Consider the following 12,240-nt stretch of genomic DNA (forward strand, 5'->3'; position numbering starts at 1 on the left):
TGGGCGGGAGCGCGCCGTCCCGGTCACGTGGGCCCGCCCGCGGCTCCGAGCGCTCCCTTCGGCCTCGGTTTGGAAAAAACTTCTGCGCTGGTGACGGCTTGAGCGTGTCAGTGCAGGTATCTGTGTGTAGAGCTTGTCAGCGTGTTTGAAGGTTTCCATGCACGAGAGTGATGCCTACCCAGGCGATTGCAAGGGTGTGGGTATTTGTGCGTGTGTCCGAAGAAACCTCTGAATTGCTTGCACGTGAGCATTCATCTCGCTTCCGACCAGAGGGTGCGTGTGGGCAGGACAGCTATAGCAGCGTAAATTCCCCGGGTACGGAATTTGCCTGTACTTGAGAGTGATTATGAATCGTGTGTGCATGTTTAGGGGTGTGTGTGTGTGTGTGTGCGCGCGCATTCCTAAGGCACGTGTCCAAACGTTCATCAGGGCTCCTGTATGCACATACACACACGTCCAAGATTGCTGCTGGCGGGGGGGGGGGGGGGGGGGGGGGGGGGCTGAAGTGCACTTCATTTGCTGGGTGTACACAACAGTGGCTGGATATCTGCGTGCTCCATACACGTTGAAATGTGCGTATGGGTGTGCACAACCACATACCAGTGTGTATGTGCATGATTTCTGGGTGGCATCTCTGTAGTGGCTCATTCTGGGTGTGTTTATATGTACATGTGCCTTGGTGTAGATTCCGTCCAGATGTGAGTGTGCACATATGAAATAGTGCCCTGCGTCCCAGTCCTCATATCCCTCCTCCCAGGAGGTAAAGCTTCCCCAGCTTCACTTACTCTCTGCCCCTGCCTCAAAGTCCCAGAATAGGCAGAGTTGCAAGAACCTGAACAGGTTGCAAGCAGACACTAGAAGAAAGAAAACCACAGAGGCTCGGCCTTAGCTTCTTCCTCCTCTTTCCACCGCTCTCTTCTATGAGCTTCCAGCATTTTACTCCGAGGCCAGAGCATCTGCCTAGCGGATGGTATATGACCCACATTCAGAATTTTAATGCAGATATGCATTTGAACTCTGCTGGTTCCACCACCTAAGTCCTTTACCTCATGGATGGTGTTTCATTTTCTGAAAAGTAGAGAGAGTAATGATTATATTATTGCGTTGTCTTTCCCCCTCGAAGGTGGGCCACTCCCCCATAAAGGTGTTTGGTAAGCCACTGAACTATGTAGAGAATTATTACTAATATTACATAAACAGTAGCTGAGGCTGAAAGTTAGCAGGCTCAATGGGTATTCATCCAACAAACATTTGATAAGCCTCAAAATGTTATCTGTCAGTCCCTGAGCCAGGTGCCGGCGATATGGAGGTAAACCGGAAATGTCTGGTGCCTGTCCTCGTGGAACTTGGAGTCTCATGGGGATGACACAAGTGGCTATAAGTGAAATGAGTATCACAGAAGAAGAAAACATTGGGTATGAAACTGGGTGTTCAGGGGAAGACCTGGTTCAAGCCCTGGGGGAGGGTTGGGACTTGTTTTGGTGTAGGGGAGTGTGAGCTCTAAATGCAGAGGAAAGATGACATGTGAAGTAGGGTTTAGTGTGTTGATTCATAGATGGCTGGAGAGGGGACTTCTGTCCGCCACTCCCTCTGGGTACCTTGGTCTGTTCCCAAATATGGTAGGAATGAAAAAGGTAAGGAAACCTTGCCTCGAATGCGTGGATGCCATTCACAACCTAAAGAGTTCCAGGAGAGAGTAGGAATCTCCATGTGTTACCCATGGGGGTCCACAGCCATAGAGTTTGAAATCCCTGACATGCTCTTGTTGGTAAGGAGATGGTTGAAGAGAAGTACAGGAAAGGGAAAAGAAGTACGGGAGAAGGACACCTGGGAAGCACTTAATACATGTTTAATGGCTGAATGAATGGGTGTGGATGTTCTTCCAGCTTTTGGGGGAGACCTGGAACTGAGGTCCCCTGAAACTGAGCAGAGTCCTTGGGGTCCTGTCCAGTGGTGATGGCTTCATGGAGTAGAAAATCCCAAATAATTGTGAAATGGCTGTTCTAGGAGCTGCAGGAGCTCCTTCAAGATGGAAAGGGGCTCAGAACTTCCTCGGTCTAGCCTGTTTCTGCCTTTAATTCACTCCACAAACATGTGTTACTTGTCTTGAGTGTGAGGACAAGGAGGTGAACATCTTGTTCACAGGGAATGAGAAGACAAATCAGTCTAAGAGGCATAATGCGGTAAGTGCTATCAGTAACATATAAAGTGTACAAAATGAGGATTTCCCTACTTGTTTGACTCAGCTTGATTCATTTTTAAAAAAGATTTTACTTATTTGTCAGAGAGAGATAGACCACAAGCAGGGGGAGCCGCAGGGAGAGGGAGAGGGAGAAGCAGGCTTCTTACTCAGCAGGGAGCCCAGTGAGGGTTTGATTCCAGGACCCTGGAATGATGACCTGAGTAGAAGGCAGACACGTAACTGACTGAGCCACCCAGGAACCCCTCAGTTCAATTCATTTCACGATGCCATTCGTGTCTAGAGATGAAGGACACCAAGACATTTATGGCCACAGAGAGCTGATAAGCCGGCAGGGGCAGCCACATGCTGGAGATGGCAGACTGGCTTGCTCCCCATCTGCCCAAACCTTTCTCCGTCTGCCTTCCTGTACTACAGAGGCTGAAAAACTAAAATCCCATTTCCCAAACTCCTTGCTGTTAGGGTTCCCGTCCTAATTTAGGGTTAGCCAGTCCTGTGTGCTTGTGCAAACCTGAATTCAACACTGAGTTAGGATAAACAACGGACTTTGGTGGAGAGGAGGCAGTAGCCAGGGAAAGGTCCATGGTGCTGCCGGTGACCTACAAGGGGCAAGATGACTCTAGAGTTTGGGCAGTAACTCCTGGTCCCGGCTTACACCTAAAATTATGTATTCCTGTAGCCAGAGAGTACGTCTGGTGACTCCTGGAACCTCAGCTTCCAGACTGTGGCAGAGACCGTATTCCCTTGGGCACGCAGAACACCACATGTTCTGGGAATCATTCTCGGAGGACCAGGCCAGGCCAGACATTGCTCTGCAAGTATTCTGAGTTCACTTGATTCTCTTTATTAATCCGTGTTTTCTCAAAATGGCTAGAACGATTTTGAACCTTCACATGAGCCCTGATACACTACGCTGTGATCTACAGATGTTGTGAGTGTCAGAGTCAGAGCAGGACACAAATGTGAGCAGAATAGCAGGGAGGACCTCCAGAGGCCCATCTCTGTTTCCTCTTTCCATTTCACCTCGACCCCATTCCAGTCCTATAAGCAACTTTCAAACCGATTAATCTATTGGTTAGATATCAAACAACAACTGTGCACAAGGCACTCTGTTTTTTGTTCCGGTCACGGCAGTGCACAAAACAAGGGAGCTCTCTGCCTCTGTGGTGCTCTTGAGGAGACAAGTGTCGAAGGAGCTCTGAAACTTAGAATTCTACACCGTGGTAAGAGTTACGAAGGAAAAGAAGAGGGAACTGTGGGAGAGAACAGCGGTGTGGAGTCTGTGAGAGACCTTACTTTCCTGGGAGGTCTGGGAAGATCTCTCGAGTAGGTAATGTTGAAGCTGTGTCACCAAGGATGAAAACGAGCCAGCCCTGCGAAGGTGGCAGAGGAGGAGGGCGAGAGGTGCGAGGCTGAAGGAGCAGTGTGTAAGGGCCACACTAGCCGTTCCCAACAGCTCCCTAATGCTCCCCTGGGTAATAGTCATAGCAGAGAGCCTCAGCCTCTTGGCGTTTCTGTAGCCTCACTAACCGGAAGTCCCCGTGATTTGACATGTTTCCAGCCACTTCTCTGATTTTTTTTCCTGTGTCAACATTTCTCATTCTCTGCATTATTGACGCTTGAGACTGTAAGTCTTCACTGGGGGGGACTCTCCTGGGTATTGCAGGACGGTTAGCAGGATCTTTTGGCCTTATTCTCCGGATGATGGCAGCAACCCCTTAGCCTCCATTTGTGACAACCAAAGATATCTCCAGACATTGCCAAATGTCCCAAGGTGGGCAAAATCGCCCTCCATTGAGAACCACTGCCCTATGGGTAGCCCTGTTTCGGTTGGGCTGGCTCCCAACTTCACCTTCACCTTTCACATGTCTGCACCTCCACTCAGGCAGTTCCCTCTAACCACTCTTCTGCCTCTCCACAAAGCCTTACCCATGTGTCTACTAGAAATTCACAGCTTTTATCTGCCCATTATCTCTCTGTCCACTGGGAAATTCCATCTGGGTGATTCTCATGTGTACTGGGTGGTAAGGAAAGAGTGGTCCATGTTGGTGCTCTGCCTGCCCTCTGGCTGCAGGAGTAGGGGTGTGTGGACCAGGCACCCCTTCCTTTTGTGCCCAGTTAAGGACCCAAATGGTGGGCATGAGATCCAAGCAGAGATCATCAGAATCTTCCCATGTGATTTCCATGAGATGGCACTTGCTTTTCTTCTGAATCTGTTAAGTGTAAAGAGAGAGCCCTGGGCTGCACTCACCATTCTTCCTGCCATTTGGAGAGAGCCTGCTTATGCGAGGAGCCAGTGACGTCAACATACAGATAGAAGCAGGTGCAAGAAACACTGACAGGTGGGAGAGAGAGAGTGCTCTGATCACATTATTGGAAATCTGTGCAGATACTTGCACTACAACATTCATGTTCTCATATTCATTTTCTCTCTGTTTTCAAGCCAGTGCGAGTTGTTCCTGTCAGTTACCCTGAGTTACCAAAGAGTCCTACAGTGTTATCCTTCAGTGCCCACTTCAAGTCTCTCCTCTTTCATGAAGAGCCTCTCAGTACAGAATCATTTGGAGAAAATGTTGTCCTTGAATTCCTAACTAGTGGTTTGCTGGAGACAGCCGCCCATGCTGTGCCTCTGTGCTTCTCTTTCCAATTCTGAGTCAAGGAACTTCATATTTGCGTCATAGTGGGAAAAATTACACTACAGAAATCAGCAAATGCTACAAATCAAGACTCTCTACCCCCAGCCGAGGCTCCAGCCTGTTCACCAGCACAGCACTGTCTGAATGCCATGTCAACTGGACCACCCACTCGGATATTAGTCATGTACCAATTTGTGACAGCTCTTGTTTTTTGAATGTGGTGAGGTGGGGAGGGCAAGGACCCCTGACCTACACTGCATCTGAATCTCCAAAGGAGGAAAGGTCCTGAGGAATAGTTTGGTCTGTGGTCTTCATTTTACACATGGAGAAAAAGAGGACAGACACCTTCAGTGACTTGGTAATTAGTTGTGAAGTCAAGGCAGAGAAAGTCCACAATCTTTTGACTTCCACCCATGATTAAAATGTAGGCCTTCCTGGCCTTCTTCTTTGTCCTTTTTCAGCCCTTCTTTTCTGCAATTTTGGCACAAAAGAGGGTTTAAAGTGATTGTTGAATCATTCCAAATAGCTAATGGCCAAGACCCAAATTGTCAATGCTTACTTTCAACAAGGGGCTTTGGGGCTGTGAAGTTCTCCAGGATGAGATCATTCCAGATGGGGTCTTCTTACTGTGGCAGCACTGGGGAGACAGCTGCTGAAAGAGAGGACTTGCTGTCCTTCCACAGAAAGATCGAGATGTTGGAGTGAGTGTTGGCTTCCCTGTGTATTATGTCACTTAGAATCAAACAAAATGATAGTTGAACTGCAAGGAAAGCTTGCAGACTATAAAAATTGAAAATACACAGTTTATGTTTGACATAGCTGTTCTGTTTCCACAACTTATTCTGGAAATGTGCATAAAGATATTCATTTCAACGGTGTTTGAACTAATAAAAGACTGGAAACAATCTGAATAGCTCGCCATCGGGAACTAATTAAATATGTACTTACACAGAGGCAAAACTCTATGTACTACTATAGAATTATCTGCAAGATACTTTGTTTAGTGAGAACGATAAGGAGTGGAACAGTGTGTATAGTTTGCTAGCATCCAAGTTAAAAAGAGGTGAGGAAAACACACAGGAGAACACATGACTGTATGAATATAATCTACCTCAAGTAAGATACACGAAACATCGTGACCCAAAAGGTTGTCTCTAGAGAGGAGAACTGGAAAATAGTCGTAAAAGAAGATTTATTATTCACTGTATGGGACAATTTGACTTTTAAAACATGGGAATCTCGTACTTATTCTATATCCCTCCCTCAATAATATAAAATAAAATAAAAGATTATACTGTGTTACAGTCCTTGGAAATTCTTCCTTTGCTCTGATGGATGAGTTGGATCTGCGGCTGTGCCAGAGCTGAGAGAGTTAAAATTACTAACCCTCCCCCTACAACTATATACTTTCTTAAAAAAGAAAAAATTCAGTCTGTTTGAGTCTTCCAAGTTTGGGATGACTATTTCTCCCATTTTATACAGCTGAAGGAACGGAGGCAGGGAAGCCGGCCATCTTCCCAAGCTTATGGGGCGAGCAGGATCCAGAGATGCCATGTGAGCTCAGCTCTTGTTCAGTCATAGGTTCTTCTGCGGGGGCCACGTGCAGCTGGGCGATGGCTTCCGCAAGCACAGGGTCTTTGTGGGAGGGAAAAGAAGAACCAGAGAGCTCGGAGAGGCTCCTTTGGCCCAAGGTCTCAGTAGAGTTAAAGCCCTGAGCCAGCAAGATTCCTAGCATGAACGAAGTCAGACCAAAACAGTTACCACTTATATTCAACAGGAAATGACCCAGAAAAGATCCAACCACTTTCCAGATGTAACTTGAAGGGCCTCAGTTGGAAGGACATTCTGGAATCTAATGCAAAACGCTCTTGAGGATGTTTCTCAAGCCGGTGTGGAGACCAGAAAGGAACAAGACATTTGATTTGAGGGAAATGCCCTGCTAAGAAAGTCTGAGCCTTCTGCTTTAGGGAATCAATGTTTGAGAGAGCAGCATAGGAATGAGTATAGAAACCAAGGCCTTGCCATGTTCTGCCAGCATAATGTGGGGAGGGGCTGTGAGAAATAAAGGACCTATCCCTGCCTTTTGTCTGGAAAGCAAAGCAGAAATCCTAGATTGAGGAGACGATGCACGATTAGACTGCATAAGTGAGATTTAGCTAGTGGCTAGAAAGACATTTTTTGTCTATCAGCTGTTGTACAGTGAGCAGAGACTAATTTGTCTAAATCTTGTATTTCGAAAGACCTCCAGATTTCTCTGAAGACACTTAGCTCTACAGGTCTCATCCACTTATTTTATGATTGGCATAATAAAAAAAATCATTATATGTGCTCCTGCTTGTGAAGAAAAAAGGTTACACATACACACACCTAACCTCTGGTTAGCAGAAAAGAGAGAACAGAGGCACTAGTTCAATGATATAAGAGAAAACAACCAATTCCGAGAGTGAGACATTCTTTCAAATGTCATACAAAATTAAAAGGTGTTTAATAAAATTAAGAAGATGTTTTGGGAGCAATTGGAGAAACCTTGAATATGATCTGGGTGTTAGTGTTAGGGAGTTACTGTCAGATGGATGCTGAAGTATGCAGAGGAGAAGAACACAGTGTTGGAACTCACTTTAACATGGTTCAGAACACGCGCGCGCGCACACACGGTTATTACGTTATACTCTCTTAGCTTCGAACTCTACTGGCTCTACGTCAAGGCTGGGACTGCTAATTCTTTCCCCTTTGCCAGCTGGTCTTCTGTTAGTCAGCCAATAGGGGCACTAGAGGGAGACTGGAAGTCTAGACTTGGCCAGGAACTTGCTCCTTTCTGTTTTGCTTCCTGTTACTGTCAGTGTCACCCAAACAACAGTTCCTCACGCTGGCAACGACAGAATTTTTTCCTGTGGGAGCAGCTGGTTCAAGTTTCCATTTTTTCCACAATCTCAGAACCAGCCTCATTATGCTTCTTCACACATACAGGTTTCAGCTGGCAGATGTCTTTCCTGTCCCAGCCCCATGGGTCCCTTTATCCGAGCTTTTATCCGAGCTCTTCTTTCTCCCAGCTTTTGGGCTGGTTACTGCTTTCTGCATTTACTACAGTATTTCCTTTGCCTTTCCAGTTTTCTAATGTCTGGTTAACAATTCTTTATATTAAATTCTGACTGTGAATGTAATTGGTAGAGTTTGTGCCCCCTGACTGAATCTTGACTGATGCAGAAATTGGTACCAGAAGTCACAGGAAACAGACCCTCAGAGATGAAATTTTTTAGGTGTTTGGATTTGTCTCTAGACCTGAGTGCACTATTGAGCTTCTTGTCATGGAAATGGGATGCTGGTAACCCATGCCACAGAGTGGCACTGATTAGTCAAATTATTGGCTGTAGATCATTCTGCTGAAGAACTTCCTGAGATCAAGTGGCTGACTGGGATAATGATGACTAGGAGGATTGTGGGTGGGATGCCTTCTTCTGTGGGCACTGGAGTGCTTACAGAAAGAAAATGACACACTCAGCTCTTGAAAGTCTCAGCTCAAGTCCTGGTTAGGGAGATTCTAAAAAGTATCTCAAATCTCTTGTAGCTGCAAATTCAGATGCAATATTTAACTGTGAGGGCTGCAGAATTTAAATGTAAATTGAATTCACAGCCTATGTCTCTCAGTCAAGTTGGGATGAGAACTGGGACAGTGTCTAATTCTAAGACTTGGAATGAAGACATCTGCATGGGCTTGGATGAAGCTAAAAATCTTAACCCCTAAATCACTCTGAGCCTTCCTTGCCTTCACCCTCCATGACTGAGATTAGGCTTCCTTTGCTTGAAGTCTTTATATTAACCTCACCTGAGGCAGACGCTTTTCAAGGAGATGCCTTTACTCTGCAAGATCTACTCTACTACCCCTTATTGCCACTAGACCCATAACTAGAGTCAGATTCAGCATATTACAAGGAAACAAGTTCAGAGTCTGATCCTGAAGAAAAGATTTTATAATTCAAAATAACTGCAAGATTTTTTTCTAATTTACATAGGCAGAAACCTGGTGAATATGTGTGGAATGGGATTCTGAGAGCATTAGACCCAAGAAGGCAGAAGATAAAAGGCCAGATTTACTGATATGGGTGTACTTATCAGGGATTCTCTATTTAATGTGTTAACCTATATTAAGAATTTGCTTATTTGGACTCAGTAGTGACCTACATATAAGAATCAGTTTGAGATTCCAGAACTTCCCCGGCATAATGTAGAGGAAGGAATGAAAAAATGTAGGGAGAGAGAAGTGTCGGAGTAGACATATTATGTGTGACCTTCAAACTTCTGCCACTACTGTCCACTACTACATGGTTCAAGAGGACCTAGTGGACACTCCTTCATTAAGGTAGCAAGCATTACTGATCAAGCATCAGTATTCTTGAGAATCTCTGCGATGGCTTTTCTCTTTAAGCTGGTGTAAAAGGTGCTGTCACCAATTCATTGCTGTTCATTAATTTCATCTGGATTGAAGAGTAGAGTAGCAGAGACTAAGCAGCAGTGCTTAGTCACTAGAAATAAGGGGAATGTGTTTAACATAATACACAGCAGGGACAAAATGGCCATCAAAATGTTTTGACCAGGGCGCCTGGGTGGCTCAGTGGGTTAAGCCGCTGCCTTCGGCTCAGGTCATGATCTCAGGGTCCTGGGATCGAGTCCCACATCGGGCTCTCTGCTCAGCGGGAAGCCTGCTTCCCTCTCTCTCTCTCTGCCTTCCTCTCCGTCTACTTGTGATCTCTCTCTGTCAAATAAATAAATAAAATCTTTAAAAAAAAAATGTTTTGACCCTCAGGGATCATTGACAGTAGCTGTTGATGGTTACTTGTATGTGTCAATTTGGCTGGGTCGCTGGGTGCCCAGATGTTTGGGTAAACATTATTCTGGGTGTTTCTGTTCTCAGATGAGATTAACATTCAGATGGTGGTGGACTTTGAGTAAAGCAGATTGCTCTCCAAAATGGGAGTGGGCCTCATCCAATTAGTTGTAGGCCTGAATAGAATAAAAAGACCAAGCTTCCCAAGCAAAAGGGGAATCTCTAGCAGACTGTCTTCAGACTGGATCTGCTTTCCTGCCTGTCCGGCTACTAGCCCACTCTGCAGATTTGGGACTTGCCAAGCTTCCATAATGATGCGAACCAGCTCCTTATACTAAATCTCTTCTATGTACATACACACATGTCCTATCGGTTCTTTTTCTCTGGAGAACCCTAATACAGTAGCTAGTTGGTACAGTGGACCTAGGAATAAAATAGATGGGAAGTCTATGAAATATTACTTGGTCTACACATTAGGAAAAACTCTAGGTCTGGTGTTCAGAAGTCTGACTAAAGTCACTACAGAGAGAGAGACTCTCCTCCGGTTTCTAGACCTAAGCCAGCTCTCATTCCCAGAACCCCTTGACTGAAGGATATGCTGAGTTCTCTTAAGAACTCCACAACACTGCCACAGTATTTACTATACACCGTCTTTCAAGACTTCCCCAGAGACCTGCAGTCTTTAATAGGGTGACTGTGTACCGAAAAAAACCCTTCAGATCTTTTGGACGTTAATAAGCACTGGCCCTGAACTGGCAGGAATTTCTGGGACTCTAAAACCGTATTCTGGTCCACCAGTTAAAGTGGGGGCTAATGGTGGTCAGGTGATGAATGGAATATTGACCCAAGTTAAAATTACAGAGAGCCCAGTAGGTCTGTGAACCCAGTGGTTACATCTCCAGTTCTTGAACGTCATTGCATTAGACATACTTAATTACTGGCAGATTCCCCAAATTTCCTCTCTGATCCATGGACTGAGAGTTATTGTTGTATAAAAGGGCCAAGGAGAAGCCCCTAGAAAATCCCTCCTTACCAAGCCAACAGTAATAACACATCCTTAGAGGAAATTGCAGAGATTAGTGCCACCACCATAGGCTTGGTATCTTCACATTTCCACTTAAATTTGTTTGTCCTGTGCCAAATGTCAATGCATCTGAGAATTACTACGGATTACTGTAAACTTACACAGGTGATGATTCCTCTTGCAACTGCTGCTCCAGATGTGCTATCTTTATGAGAGAAAATCAACATAATCTTTGGCGTTTCATGTACCATTAGTGATCTGGCAAATGCTGTTTATACCCTCTCTGTAACAATCTGCAATGGCCACCAGAAGCAGCTTGTTTCTACCTTGCAGAACTGAGACCGCCTTTATAGTTTTCCCTTAGGGCCACCTCAGCCTCCTGTCTGTCATAATCTGAGAGATCGTGATCATCTTGATGTGTGACAGTCCCATCACACTGGTCCACTTCACTGATGACATGTAGATTGGACCTGGTAGGAAGGTAGTGGCCAGTACTTCAGATGCCTTCGTAAAATGCACGGGAGGTGGGAGAGTGGGAGGTAAACTCCATAAAAATCCAGGGATGCATGCACCTTGATGAGATTTCTGATGTGCTCATGGTCCAGAGCATGTTGCTATAGTTCTTTCCAGGTGAAATGTAAGTTGCTGTACCTTGTATCACCTCCCACTGCGACAGATGCTTGATCCTTGGTGGGCTTTTTTGGCTTTTGGAGGCAACACATACCACGTTTGAGTGTATCACTCTGACCCATTTACCATAAGACTGCTGGTTTGAGTGGAGTGGAAAAGGCCCTGTAGCAAGTGTAGGGCTAGCTATTCTGCCCCCTGAAACTGAAGACCAGTAGATTCAATGACATGAAGTGTGGCAAATAAGGATTCCGTAAGGAGCCTCTGGCAAATGCTAATAGAAGTGAAGCAAATAGCTCTAGGGCTTGGGAGCAAATCCATACCCTCTTTTGAAGCTAACTGATTTTCCTTTTGGAAACAGCTCTGTTTCACAGCACTGGTTGCTGTGTGATTCAGCAAGCCGTAAACTGGAATGTGCACCGCAGCCCCCTCTCATCAAGCGGCAGTGGTATATAAGGGAGAGAGATCCAGTAGGTCTAGAACGCAGAAGCAAGCTGCCTGAGTAGGTGGCTCAAATTCTTTGACACCTACTCCTGTTACAAGTCTTCCTTTTTCTCAGTCTTTAACTTTGGCTGCATGAGGAGTTACTTTTGACCAGCGGACTAACAAGGAATTTAAGTCTGGTTTATAGTTTATTTTGCCCGCTAGGCTGTGCAGCTGGGAGCTGCAAAGTCTGCTGTAGCATTAGAATGTCAATCAGGTGCGTCTCTTAAAGATCCTAACGCAGGGAGTCTTCCAAAGAATTCTGAGCTGTACAACTGCTTGTCTGCTATGTCTGAACTGGGCACTACCCAGAAGTATGCATCGAAACTCTAGAGTTCAAGGGCAGTAACTAATGGTTGGATGATTGTTCAGGATTTGGGAAGAACAGATATGTACGACAAGTGACGAGGTCTGGAGCGAAGTATATAAACGGACCTCTCGGAATAGG

The 12,240-nt window shown here is 45.6% G+C and overlaps 1 long non-coding RNA gene across 1 annotated transcript; it reads left to right on the top strand.

The window, feature by feature from the left end:
- Positions 1–36: 36 nt before the first annotated feature.
- Positions 37–6,135, top strand: LOC125100771 (uncharacterized). The gene is made up of 2 exons (XR_007127649.1): positions 37–116; positions 4,644–6,135. It is a non-coding gene; the product is annotated as an uncharacterized LOC125100771 (long non-coding RNA).
- Positions 6,136–12,240: the final 6,105 nt, after the last annotated feature.

This window comes from Lutra lutra, chromosome 5, assembly GCF_902655055.1.
Source record: "Lutra lutra chromosome 5, mLutLut1.2, whole genome shotgun sequence".
Taxonomy (NCBI): domain Eukaryota; kingdom Metazoa; phylum Chordata; class Mammalia; order Carnivora; family Mustelidae; genus Lutra; species Lutra lutra.